Raw genomic sequence first — 13,328 nt, 5'->3', positions numbered from 1 at the left:
CATTTGAACGTCTAGCTACAGTAACTAACAATATCATGATTTGTTCACGATGTGTGGAATCAGCACGTCCCGGAGACAGCGTCCGATATCGTGAGCATTATCTGGTGGTGTCCTGCAGGGCTCCAGCAGCTGTGCGTTGGTGGTATAGTGGTGAGCATAGCTGCCTTCCAAGCAGTTGACCCGGATTCGATTCCCGGCCAACGCAGCGCCGAGTGTCTGTAACTTCTCTGATGAACCTAAAAATGTGACCAGCAAAGCCTTTTTTGAAAGAGGTTGCACAAATGAATTGGGGGAGAATCTTACAGGGGATTCTTTGCGATGTCTGCATACACGCAGTCCGATATGGGTGCTGAAAACTTGAGAAACTCTCAATATCATGCTGCCTTTCCCCGCAGTAAATCTGTTACATTGAAAGACAGCTTCTCGCAGGTTCAAAAAGGGCCCCTGTTAATTGGAGAAATCAATGATTTCGAATGAGTTCTGTATGCGTTAAAAGACAGCTATACACACAGAAAACATGCAGGGTGTTTCCCGAGCCGAAACACAGTGCCTTTTTCCAAGCCATTTGACAAAGCCCGCCCACTGAAAACTGCAGCAGATCGTGTAAAGACGTTCGACTTTGTAACTACTGCAAGAACAGGAAGCAGAATAAATTCCTCTTTTCAAACTGTCAAAGGTTTGCCTTGCGAACGCTGCAGGACATCGCACAATCTCTTTTGAACGGGGACAAATGATTTCTTATGGGGCGCAGTAAGAACAGACGTTTTAAAAGCTCCACTCATGCCGGCGATGCAGCACGAAGAAGCGCAACCTAGCATTTGACAGACAAAAGCCGGGCGCCGCTACGAGAATCTTAAAGGGCATTCTGAGCGATGTCTGCTTACACGCAGTCCGATACGGGTGCTGAAAGCTTGAGCAACTCTCAATATCATGCTGCCTTTCCCCGGAGTAAATCTGTTTCATTAAAAGAATGCTTCTCGCAGGTTCAATAAGGCCCCCTGGTAATTGGAGAAATCAATGATTTCGAATGAATTCTGTATGCGTTAAAAGACAGCTATACACACAGAAAACATGCAGGATGTTTCCCGAGCCGAAACACAGTGCGTTTTTCCACGACTTTGACAAAGCTCGCCCACTGAAAACTGCAGCAGATCGTGTAAAGACGTTCAACTTTGTAACTACTGCAAGCACAGGAAGCAGAATAAATTCCTCTTTTCAAACTGTCAAAGGTTTGCTTTGCGAACGCTGCAGGACATCGCACAATCTCTTTTGAACGGGGACAAATGATTTCTTATGGGGCGCAGTAAGTACAGACGTTTAAAAAGCTCCACTCATGCGACGATGCAGCATGAAGAAGCGCAACCTAGCGTTTGACAGACAAAAGCCGGGCGCCGCTACGAGCAATATGAAATCAAACTGACAGAACACGGCGTTTCGCGCTGACTCAAAAGTGTTCTCGACAGATCTGTTCCCTGCATAACGCTGAAAGAGCTAAAGAGCGTTTCTGTCGACAAGAAACAAGTTCATTTCTTTCTACCATGATGTCACCATGACAAAATCTGTCTTTAAACACCTTGCTCAGTCTCTGACGAGACTGTCAAAAATTGCTTTCGCCGATTGTATTGCAAACCGGCGGAAGCGGTGTATTGGGAAAAGTTTTCAACTAGCAATAATCGCGCCTCGGCAATTCAATTTTTCAATTTTTAAGAACTTTATTTTCTTTTCACAAAAAAGTACAGGACATCACAATTTAGAACGCTTTACATTAATATACATACTTAAAACAGTATATATGATCACATCTCATTACATTTTGACACGGTACCAGTTACATAGCAACAATTTCTTTTTTTCTGGTGCAAATCACATTCTTTACTTAAACATGATAATGTTTTTCACAGTTTCTTGAGATATTGACCTATGCTCTCTATTTCCCACAGATTTTCTGCTTCCTCCCTCCCTTCTCTCCACAGATCTCTGAGGTAATAGTTCTCTCGGGTGATGAACAGGGCCAGGCTACCTGCTGCCTTGACTGGGACCTCGATGCCTTTGAACAGCCCCATGTTCCTCACTCTCCACAGGGCGTTTTTCCCACTGTTCACCACGGCCCAGATCCTGTCAAACACGTCAGGAGGAAGTTTGACAGGAGAGATGCCGTATATGACGAAAGCAGCGGTCAGGGTAAATTGGGGCGAGAGAGCTTGCAACCAATCTTCAAACTGTGCCCAGAAGGCCTTAGCAAAAAAGCAGGACCACAGGAGATGGGTCACATTCTCCTCCTCGCCGCAGCCCACCCTAACGCAGCGAGGGCTGGGGGTGAGGCCCCTACGGTACAAGAAAGTTCGTACCGGTAAGCACTGGTGGACGACACTCCAGGCTAAATCTCTGTGAATGTTGCACAGAAACTTAGAGGATGTGTGTTTCCACACCTTCCTTGTTTGGGCTGATGTTAAAATGCCCACAGGGGTCTGCCTATTGTTCTGGGGTGCAACGAAATCTTCCAGTTTTTGGACGCTGACATCTCGGAGGGGAATATGGCCAATTGGGTGAGATCTTAGAAAACGTTTAACTGTCCCATAAATTGCAGGGCATGTGTCAGAGAGTGGGACATCCAGCTTGGGTCTGACACCCCACACTCTGAACACCTCCCTACCTATCCAGAGCCTGGAAAAATAAGTCCAGGTACGCGCTGCAGGTGCTGTTGCAAAGCCTCTCAGCACAGAGGCCAGGAAAATGCACAGCAGCTTCGTAGCAATATCTGGGACAGACTTCCCCCCTGAGGGTAGCGGCCTGTACATTATTTCCCTTCTGAGTCTTTCCTGCTTCCCACCCCATAGAAATTGAAACATCAATCTCCTCAGCACCGCCGCAACACGGTGTGGGATTGGGAAGGTAGAAGCCAGAAAATTCAAGACAGGCAAGAGCTCAGCTTTGATGACCAGCACCTTCCCTGTCATGGTGAGGTCTCGGTCCTTCCATTGCATCAGTTTTTTGTTTAAGATTGGCAATTTGTTCTGCCAATTTACTGTTCCCATCTCTTCTCCAAAATACACCCCCAGGACCTTAATTCTCTTCTCTTGCAGCCTGAGATCATGTCCTTCTTTTGGCTCCCTCCAGTTCTGATAAAAAATCTCACTCTTAGATTTGTTAATTTTTGCAGAGGAAGCCAAAGAGAAACGATCACAGCACTGCAGAGCTCTGCTAATTGAGGCATTGTCAGAGAGGAGCAGGGTGACGTCATCCATGTATAGAGATGTCTTTACCTCTCCTCCCCCACTTCCAGGCACTGGTATCCCATTAATGGCCTGATCCTGGCGCAAGGCACAGGCTAAGGGCTCCATAGCCAAAACGAATAACAAGGGGGATAATGGGCAGCCCTGCCTCACCTCTGAACAGACTTCAAAGGGGCGTGATCTATTGCCATTAACCATTACTCTGCTGTTGCTACCTGTGTACAGCAGGTTAATCCACTTTCTCATGATGGGGCCAAACTTCATGTGCTCAAGTACCGATGTTAAGTACTGCCGGTTTAGGCGGTCAAAGGCCTTTTCTAGGTCTACACCTAAAATGCACGGAGGGAGGGAGCGATCCTCCGAGTACAGACAGACATCCCTCAACAAGGCCAGGTTGTCGCTCATCAGGCGTCCTGCTATCCCACAAGTCTGTTCTTTCCCTACCAGTGAGGCCACTACATTTTGTAGGCGCAGGAAAAGGGCTTTGGACAGGATCTTAGTGTCCACGCCTAACAGGCTGAGGGGTCTCCAGTTCTTTATGTCATTCTTTGCTCCTTTCTTAAACAAGAGAGAGATAGTGCCTTCTCTTAAGGAGTCAGGCAGCAATTCTGTCTTATAGCTTTCCTCGAATAGGAGCAGTAGCGGATCCTGAAGCAGATCCCAAAAGGTGCAATAAAATTCTTTAGGGAGCCCGTCAGCACCCGGAGTTTTCCCCTTCTGTAAGCTCTCCATAGCCTGTCTCAGCTCTTCTACTGTCAAATCCCTCTCAAGTACTTCCCTATCTTCTTCACTCAAAACGTTTTCTAGCTTTGAGGTGAAAAAATGAATTTCTTCATCCTTTACCTCTGTAGAGCTGTACAGTCTTGAGTAGAAGGCCTCGGTGCAGGAGAGGATAGCACTCGGCTCTGTTCTCTCTCGTCCCTCCTCATCAACTACACTTTCCATGACAGACTTGGAGCCTACCACTTTCCTGAAAAAGAAGCGAGTACACTTCTCATTTTCTTCCAAGAACTGCACTCTGCTTCTTAACAGCACTCCTCGACTACTTTCTTCGGCTATGCTCCGGATGTCCTTTTTTAAAAGGGTGATATCCTCGAGCACATCGAAGCCACTGTGCAGCATCGTGTAGAGACGCTGCAGCTGCCTCTGTTTCCTGGCTAGCACTCCTCTCCGTCTGGCAGCAGCCTTCCTTCCCTCAGCCATGAAAAAGGCCTTTGTCCTCACCTTCACCTCCTCCCACCACTCTCCTACTGACCCGTACAAACACTGCAAGGACAGCCACTGTGATAGTTTCTCCTTGTAGCGGGATACTACCCCCTCGTTCTCTAGCAGCTTTGTGTTGAGTTTCCAGAGGCCTGGGCCAAAGACAGTCCCGCCCTGGAGTTCCACTCTACACCCTAAAGCCTGATGATCTGAGAAGAAGACAGGCTGAAGAGTGACCCCAACAACTTTCACTCTCGCTGAGACAAAGCAATAGTCAATTCTGGAGCTGCTATTCCTCCCTGACCATGTATATCCTGCTGTTGTGAGATATATACATCTATATGTGTCTGAGAGTTTAAAGTCTTGAACTAAGTTTTGCAGGGCCAGTGAGCTGGAATCCAATTTTATCGGAGAGCTAGACTGCCTGTCTGTGTGCTCTAAGATACAATTAAAATCCCCTCCCACTATCACGTCTGTGCTACATAACAATAGGGGAGAGAGTGCCTTGAGTAGCTCCACCCTTCCTCCCACGTCAGTAGGACAATACACATTGATTAGCCGCAGGTTAACGGTCCCCCATTCCACATCCACACACAGCAACCTGCCATCTATGACCCTCTGAATACTTTTCAATTTGAAAGCCCATCCTTTGAAAAGAATGGCCACGCCAGAGGCTCTGTTGTTATTGTCCCCTGACCAAACAGAAGGCCCTTTATCCCACCTATCTTCAAAGCTTTTATACCTCTCTTGATAGGCTAAAGCACACTCCTGCAACATCAACACATCTCCCTCTCTCTGCTGGAGGTAATCAAAGACAGACTGACATTTAACTCTGTCATTGATACCTCTGGTGTTAAGAGAAATTATGTTTAGAGCCATATTACATAAGAAAGTGGAACCAGTCTTTACAAAACACATTTCTCTTCTGTCTCACCTGTTACCTTCTTCTTTTTCTTTTTCTTCTTACCAATTTCCTGCCAGCCATCCTCTGAATGAGACTTCATCAGGGTGGCAGCAGTAAAAGCGTTCACAGAGTCCATTTCAAGGAAGGGGCTAGAGGGAGGGGTGGAGGGGTTCCAGCTGTCCCCATCGCCATGCTCTCCTTCCTCCTCGCTCGGGGAGAAAACAGAGTCATTTTTCCTTTTCCTCACGTCCAGCTCCTGGGAGCACTGAGGGGAAAGGGGTGCAGCCGATGCACCAGTCTCCTCTTCCCCCTCACCCACCAGCTGCTGCAGATCCTCCGTGATGGACTGGATGGAGGAGAGGAGGGCATCTAAACTTCACAGGCTACGATACTGCCACTGCGCAAAGTTGACGGTTGCCAGACAACCGCGGGGATCCTATGGAAATCGTTATCAATCGTCTCATGGCATGTCGTTGCTGTAACGCTTCATATTTGTCGTCTTCTTCTTATAGCTCGAGGTTTTGAAGAATTTCATGACAGACAAGGTCTCCGTTGGGAACAAAGGGCGTTGTGAGAAAACCGTTGCTTATTTTCAGCAGCAGAAATACAACCCTTTAAATACAAGATGACAGAACAACGATGAAGGGCATGCCGGGAGGAAATCATGCACTACAGAGGAAAGGGGGCGGCCACGTACAGTTCACATTCAAGCCACAAGTACTCTTCTCGGATGTTGCACAAACAAATCATAACGCCCTGAAAGCATTGCAGCATGTCTGTGTCCCACTTCCCGTAGCTGCAGGACGACTGACACGAACGGACAAACACAATCTGTGGCGTTTAGCGTGACATAGTCTTGCAGGCATCGTGCTGTCTCACTGCAATACTATACCGCTGGAGGAAACAGTCCATCTGGCCATGAAACTCATTTGAATGTCTAGCTACAGTAACTAACAATATCATGATTTGTTCACGATGTGTGGAATCAGCACGTCCCGGAGACAGCGTCCGATATCGTGAGCATTATCTGGTGGTGTCCTGCAGGGCTCCAGCAGCTGTGCGTTGGTGGTATAGTGGTGAGCATAGCTGCCTTCCAAGCAGTTGACCCGGGTTCGATTCCCGGCCAACGCAGCGCCGAGTGTCTGTAACTTCTCTTATGAACCTAAAAATGTGACCAGCAAAGCCTTTTTTGAAAGAGGTTGCACAAATGAATTGGGGGAGAATCTTACAGGGGATTCTTTGCGATGTCTGCATACACGCAGTCCGATATGGGTGCTGAAAACTTGAGAAACTCTCAATATCATGCTGCCTTTCCCCGGAGTAAATCTGTTTCATTAAAAGAATGCTTCTCGCAGGTTCAAAAAGGGCCCCTGTTAATTGGAGAAATCAATGATTTCGAATGAGTTCTGTATGCGTTAAAAGACAGCTATACACACAGAAAACATGCAGGGTGTTTCCCGAGCCGAAACACAGTGCCTTTTTCCAAGCCATTTGAGAAAGCCCGCCCACTGAAAACTGCAGCAGATCGTGTAAAGACGTTCAACTTTGTAACTACTGCAAGCACAGGAAGCAGAATAAATTCCTCTTTTCAAACTGTCAAAGGTTTGCTTTGCGAACGCTGCAGGACATCGCACAATCTCTTTTGAACGGGGACAAATGATTTCTTATGGGGCGCAGTAAGTACAGACGTTTAAAAAGCTCCACTCATGCGACGATGCAGCATGAAGAAGCGCAACCTAGCGTTTGACAGACAAAAGCCGGGCGCCGCTACGAGCAATATGAAATCAAACTGACAGAACACGGCGTTTCGCGCTGACTCAAAAGTGTTCTCGACAGATCTGTTCCCTGCATAACGCTGAAAGAGCTAAAGAGGGTTTCTGTCGATAAGAAACAAGTTCATTTCTTTCTACCATGATGTCACCATGACAAAATCTGTCTTTAAACACCTTGCTCAGTCTCTGACGAGACTGTCAAAAATTGCTTTCGCCGATTGTATTGCAAACCGGCGGAAGCGGGGTATTGGGAAAAGTTTTCAACTAGCAATAATCGCGCCTCGGCTAAACCTCACAGGCTACGATACTGCCACTGCGCAAAGCTGACGGTTGCCAGGCAACCGCGGGGATCCTATGGAAATCGTTATCAATCGTCTCATGGCATGTCGTTGCTGTAACGCTTCATATTTGTCGTCTTCTTCTTATAGCTCGAGGTTTTGAAGAATTTCATGACAGACAAGGTCTCCGTTGGGAACAAAGGGCGTTGTGAGAAAACCGTTGCTTATTTTCAGCAGCAGAAATACAACCCTTTAAATACAAGATGACAGAACAATGACGAAGGGCATGCCAAGAGGAAATCATGCACTACAGAGGAAAGGGGGCGGCCACGTACAGTTCACATTCAAGCCACAAGTACTCTTCTCGGATGTTGCACAAACAAATCATAACGCCCTGAAAGCATTGCAGCATGTCTGTGTCCCACTTCCCGTAGCTGCAGGACGACTGACACGAACGGACAAACACAATCTGTGGCGTTTAGCGTGACATAGTCTTGCAGGCATCGTGCTGTCTCACTGCAATACTATACCGCTGGAGGAAACAGTCCATCTGGCCATGAAACTCATTTGAACGTCTAGCTACAGTAACTAACAATATCATGATTTGTTCACGATGTGTGGAATCAGCACGTCCCGGAGACAGCGTCCGATATCGTGAGCATTATCTGGTGGTGTCCTGCAGGGCTCCAGCAGCTGTGCGTTGGTGGTATAGTGGTGAGCATAGCTGCCTTCCAAGCAGTTGACCCGGGTTCGATTCCCGGCCAACGCAGCGCCGAGTGTCTGTAACTTCTCTTATGAACCTAAAAATGTGACCAGCAAAGCCTTTTTTGAAAGAGGTTGCACAAATGAATTGGGGGAGAATCTTACAGGGGATTCTTTGCGATGTCTGCATACACGCAGTCCGATATGGGTGCTGAAAACTTGAGAAACTCTCAATATCATGCTGCCTTTCCCCGGAGTAAATCTGTTACATTGAAAGACAGCTTCTCGCAGGTTCAAAAAGGGCCCCTGTTAATTGGAGAAATCAATGATTTCGAATGAGTTCTGTATGCGTTAAAAGACAGCTATACACACAGAAAACATGCAGGGTGTTTCCCGAGCCGAAACACAGTGCCTTTTTCCAAGCCATTTGACAAAGCCCGCCCACTGAAAACTGCAGCAGATCGTGTAAAGACGTTCGACTTTGTAACTACTGCAAGAACAGGAAGCAGAATAAATTCCTCTTTTCAAACTGTCAAAGGTTTGCCTTGCGAACGCTGCAGGACATCGCACAATCTCTTTTGAACGGGGACAAATGATTTCTTATGGGGCGCATTAAGAACAGACGTTTTAAAAGCACCACTCATGCCGGCGATGCAGCACGAAGAAGCGCAACCTAGCATTTGACAGACAAAAGCCGGGCGCCGCTACAAGAATCTTAAAGGGCATTCTGAGCGATGTCTGCTTGCACGCAGTCCGATAGGGGTGCTGAAAGCTTGAGCAACTCTCAATATCATGCTGCCTTTCCCCGGAGTAAATCTGTTTCATTAAAAGAATGCTTCTCGCAGGTTCAATAAGGCCCCCTGGTAATTGGAGAAATCAATGATTTCGAATGAATTCTGTATGCGTTAAAAGACAGCTATACACACAGAAAACATGCAGGATGTTTCCCGAGCCGAAACACAGTGCGTTTTTCCACGACTTTGACAAAGCCCACCCACTGAAAACTGCAGCAGATCGTGTAAAGACGTTCAACTTTGTAACTACTGCAAGCACAGGAAGCAGAATAAATTCCTCTTTTCAAACTGTCAAAGGTTTGCTTTGCGAACGCTGCAGGACATCGCACAATCTCTTTTGAACGGGGACAAATGATTTCTTATGGGGCGCGTAAGTACAGACGTTTAAAAAGCTCCACTCATGCGACGATGCTGCATGAAGAAGCGCAACCTAGCGTTTGACAGACAAAAGCCGGGCGCCGCTACGAGCAATATGAAATCAAACTGACAGAACACGGCGTTTCGCGCTGACTCAAAAGTGTTCTCGACAGATCTGTTCCCTGCATAACGCTGAAAGAGCTAAAGAGCGTTTCTGTCGAGAAGAAACAAGTTCATTTCTTTCTACCATGATGTCACCATGACAAAATCTGTCTTTAAACACCTTGCTCAGTCTCTGACGAGACTGTCAAAAATTGCTTTCGCCGATTGTATTGCAAACCGGCGGAAGCGGGGTATTGGGAAAAGTTTTCAACTAGCAATAATCGCGCCTCGGCTAAACCTCACAGGCTACGATACTGCCACTGCGCAAAGTTGACGGTTGCCAGGCAACCGCGGGGATCCTATGGAAATCGTTATCAATCGTCTCATGGCATGTCGTTGCTGTAACGCTTCATATTTGTCGTCTTCTTCTTATAGCTCGAGGTTTTGAAGAATTTCATGACAGACAAGGTCTCCGTTGGGAACAAAGGGCGTTGTGAGAAAACCATTGCTTATTTTCAGCACCAGAAATACAACCCTTTAAATACAAGATGACAGAACAATGACGAAGGGCATGCCGGGAGGAAATCATGCACTACAGAGGAAAGGGGGCGGCCACGTACAGTTCACATTCAAGCCACAAGTACTCTTCTCGGATGTTGCAGAAACAAATCATAACGCCCTGAAAGCATTGCAGCATGTCTTTGTCCCACTTCCCGTAGCTGCAGGACGACTGACACGAACGGACAAACACAATCTGTGGCGTTTAGCGTGACATAGTCTTGCAGGCATCGTGCTGTCTCACTGCAATACTATACCGCTGGAGGAAACAGTCCATCTGGCCATGAAACTCATTTGAACGTCTAGCTACAGTAACTAACAATATCATGATTTGTTCACGATGTGTGGAATCAGCACGTCCCGGAGACAGCGTCCGATATCGTGAGCATTATCTGGTGGTGTCCTGCAGGGCTCCAGCAGCTGTGCGTTGGTGGTATAGTGGTGAGCATAGCTGCCTTCCAAGCAGTTGACCCGGGTTCGATTCCCGGCCAACGCAGCGCCGAGTGTCTGTAACTTCTCTTATGAACCTAAAAATGTGACCAGCAAAGCCTTTTTTGAAAGAGGTTGCACAAATGAATTGGGGGAGAATCTTACAGGGGATTCTTTGCGATGTCTGCATACACGCAGTCCGATATGGGTGCTGAAAACTTGAGAAACTCTCAATATCTTGCTGCCTTTCCCCGGAATAAATCTGTTACATTGAAAGACAGCTTCTCGCAGGTTCAAAAAGGGCCCCTGTTAATTGGAGAAATCAATGATTTCGAATGAGTTCTGTATGCGTTAAAAGACAGCTATACACACAGAAAACATGCAGGGTGTTTCCCGAGCCGAAACACAGTGCCTTTTTCCAAGCCATTTGACAAAGCCCGCCCACTGAAAACTGCAGCAGATCGTGTAAAGACGTTCGACTTTGTAACTACTGCAAGAAGAGGAAGCAGAATAAATTCCTCTTTTCAAACTGTCAAAGGTTTGCCTTGCGAACGCTGCAGGACATCGCACAATCTCTTTTGAACGGGGACAAATGATTTCTTATGGGGCGCAGTAAGAACAGACGTTTTAAAAGCTCCACTCATGCCGGCGATGCAGCACGAAGAAGCGCAACCTAGCATTTGACAGACAAAAGCCGGGCGCCGCTACGAGAATCTTAAAGGGCATTCTGAGCGATGTCTGCTTACACGCAGTCCGATACGGGTGCTGAAAGCTTGAGCAACTCTCAATATCATGCTGCCTTTCCCCGGAGTAAATCTGTTTCATTAAAAGAATGCTTCTCGCAGGTTCAATAAGGCCCCCTGGTAATTGGAGAAATCAATGATTTCGAATGAATTCTGTATGCGTTAAAAGACAGCTATACACACAGAAAACATGCAGGATGTTTCCCGAGCCGAAACACAGTGCGTTTTTCCACGACTTTGACAAAGCTCGCCCACTGAAAACTGCAGCAGATCGTGTAAAGACGTTCAACTTTGTAACTACTGCAAGCACAGGAAGCAGAATAAATTCCTCTTTTCAAACTGTCAAAGGTTTGCTTTGCGAACGCTGCAGGACATCGCACAATCTCTTTTGAACGGGGACAAATGATTTCTTATGGGGCGCAGTAAGTACAGACGTTTAAAAAGCTCCACTCATGCGACGATGCAGCATGAAGAAGCGCAACCTAGCGTTTGACAGACAAAAGCCGGGCGCCGCTACGAGCAATATGAAATCAAACTGACAGAACATGGCGTTTCGCGCAGACTCAAAAGTGTTCTCGACAGATCTGTTCCCTGCATAACGCTGAAAGAGCTAAAGAGCGTTTCTGTCGAGAAGAAACAAGTTCATTTCTTTCTACCATGATGTCACCATGACAAAATCTGTCTTTAAACACCTTGCTCAGTCTCTGACGAGACTGTCAAAAATTGCTTTCGCCGATTGTATTGCAAACCGGCGGAAGCGGGGTATTGGGAAAAGTTTTCAACTAGCAATAATCGCGCCTCGGCTAAACCTCACAGGCTACGATACTGCCACTGCGCAAAGTTGACGGTTGCCAGGCAACCGCGGGGATCCTATGGAAATCGTTATCAATCGTCTCATGGCATGTCGTTGCTGTAACGCTTCATATTTGTCGTCTTCTTCTTATAGCTCGAGGTTTTGAAGAATTTCATGACAGACAAGGTCTCCGTTGGGAACAAAGGGCGTTGTGAGAAAACCGTTGCTTATTTTCAGCAGCAGAAATACAACCTTTTAAATACAAGATGACAGAACAATGACGAAGGGCATGCCGGGAGGAAATCATGCACTACAGAGGAAAGGGGGCGGCCACGTACAGTTCACATTCAAGCCACAAGTACTCTTCTCGGATGTTGCACAAACAAATCATAACGCCCTGAAAGCATTGCAGCATGTCTGTGTCCCACTTCCCGTAGCTGCAGGACGTCTGACACGAACGGACAAACACAATCTGTGGCGTTTAGCGTGACATAGTCTTGCAGGCATCGTGCTGTCTCACTGCAATACTATACCGCTGGAGGAAACAGTCCATCTGGCCATGAAACTCATTTGAACGTCTAGCTACAGTAACTAACAATATCATGATTTGTTCACGATGTGTGGAATCAGCACGTCCCGGAGACAGCGTCCGATATCGTGAGCATTATCTGGTGGTGTCCTGCAGGGCTCCAGCAGCTGTGCGTTGGTGGTATAGTGGTGAGCATAGCTGCCTTCCAAGCAGTTGACCCGCGTTCGATTCCCGGCCAACGCAGCGCCGAGTGTCTGTAACTTCTCTTATGAACCTAAAAATGTGACCAGCAAAGCAAAGCCTTTTTTGAAAGAGGTTGCACAAATGAATTGGGGGAGAAACTTACAGGGGATTCTTTGCGATGTCTGCATACACGCAGTCCGATATGGGTGCTGAAAACTTGAGAAACTCTCAATATCTTGCTGCCTTTCCCCGGAATAAATCTGTTACATTGAAAGACAGCTTCTCGCAGGTTCAAAAAGGGCCCCTGTTAATTGGAGAAATCAATGATTTCGAATGAGTTCTGTATGCGTTAAAAGACAGCTATACACACAGAAAACATGCAGGGTGTTTCCCGAGCCGAAACACCGTGCCTTTTTCCAAGCCATTTGACAAAGCCCGCCCACTGAAAACTGCAGCAGATCGTGTAAAGACGTTCGACTTTGTAACTACTGCAAGAACAGGAAGCAGAATAAATTCCTCTTTTCAAACTGTCAAAGGTTTGCCTTGCGAACGCTGCAGGACATCGCACAATCTCTTTTGAACGGGGACAAATGATTTCTTATGGGGCGCAGTAAGAACAGACGTTTTAAAAGCACCACTCATGCCGGCGATGCAGCACGAAGAAGCGCAACCTAGCATTTGACAGACAAAAGCCGGGCGCCGCTACGAGAATCTTAAAGGGCATTCTGAGCGATGTCTGCTTACACGC

General features: G+C 47.0%; 8 non-coding genes and 1 pseudogene across 8 annotated transcripts; 5 read left to right on the top strand and 4 right to left on the bottom strand.

Moving 5' to 3' along the window:
- Positions 1-133: 133 nt before the first annotated feature.
- trnag-ucc (transfer RNA glycine (anticodon UCC)) lies at positions 134-205 on the top strand. Its single transcript has one exon. It is a non-coding gene; the product is annotated as a tRNA-Gly (tRNA).
- A 1,377-nt stretch (positions 206-1,582) lies between these two features.
- Positions 1,583-1,733, bottom strand: LOC148810413 (U4 spliceosomal RNA; annotated as a pseudogene).
- A 4,666-nt stretch (positions 1,734-6,399) lies between these two features.
- Positions 6,400-6,471, top strand: trnag-ucc (transfer RNA glycine (anticodon UCC)). Its single transcript has one exon. It is a non-coding gene; the product is annotated as a tRNA-Gly (tRNA).
- An 824-nt stretch (positions 6,472-7,295) lies between these two features.
- On the bottom strand, positions 7,296-7,437 carry LOC148810411 (U4 spliceosomal RNA). Its single transcript, XR_016086787.1, has one exon. It is a non-coding gene; the product is annotated as a U4 spliceosomal RNA (small nuclear RNA).
- A 650-nt stretch (positions 7,438-8,087) lies between these two features.
- trnag-ucc (transfer RNA glycine (anticodon UCC)) lies at positions 8,088-8,159 on the top strand. The gene has a single exon. It is a non-coding gene; the product is annotated as a tRNA-Gly (tRNA).
- A 1,376-nt stretch (positions 8,160-9,535) lies between these two features.
- LOC148810409 (U4 spliceosomal RNA) lies at positions 9,536-9,677 on the bottom strand. Its single transcript, XR_016086658.1, has one exon. It is a non-coding gene; the product is annotated as a U4 spliceosomal RNA (small nuclear RNA).
- A 650-nt stretch (positions 9,678-10,327) lies between these two features.
- Positions 10,328-10,399, top strand: trnag-ucc (transfer RNA glycine (anticodon UCC)). Its single transcript has one exon. It is a non-coding gene; the product is annotated as a tRNA-Gly (tRNA).
- Positions 10,400-11,776: 1,377 nt separating this feature from the next.
- Positions 11,777-11,918, bottom strand: LOC148810407 (U4 spliceosomal RNA). The gene has a single exon (XR_016086657.1). It is a non-coding gene; the product is annotated as a U4 spliceosomal RNA (small nuclear RNA).
- A 650-nt stretch (positions 11,919-12,568) lies between these two features.
- On the top strand, positions 12,569-12,640 carry trnag-ucc (transfer RNA glycine (anticodon UCC)). The gene has a single exon. It is a non-coding gene; the product is annotated as a tRNA-Gly (tRNA).
- Positions 12,641-13,328: the final 688 nt, after the last annotated feature.

The sequence above is a fragment of the Atractosteus spatula genome (assembly GCF_055471065.1).
Source record: "Atractosteus spatula isolate fAtrSpa1 chromosome 26 unlocalized genomic scaffold, fAtrSpa1.hap1 SUPER_26_unloc_1, whole genome shotgun sequence".
NCBI lineage: Eukaryota > Metazoa > Chordata > Actinopteri > Semionotiformes > Lepisosteidae > Atractosteus > Atractosteus spatula.
The sequence above is the reverse complement of the archived record's forward strand: the minus strand, read 5'-3'. Positions and strand labels throughout refer to the sequence as shown.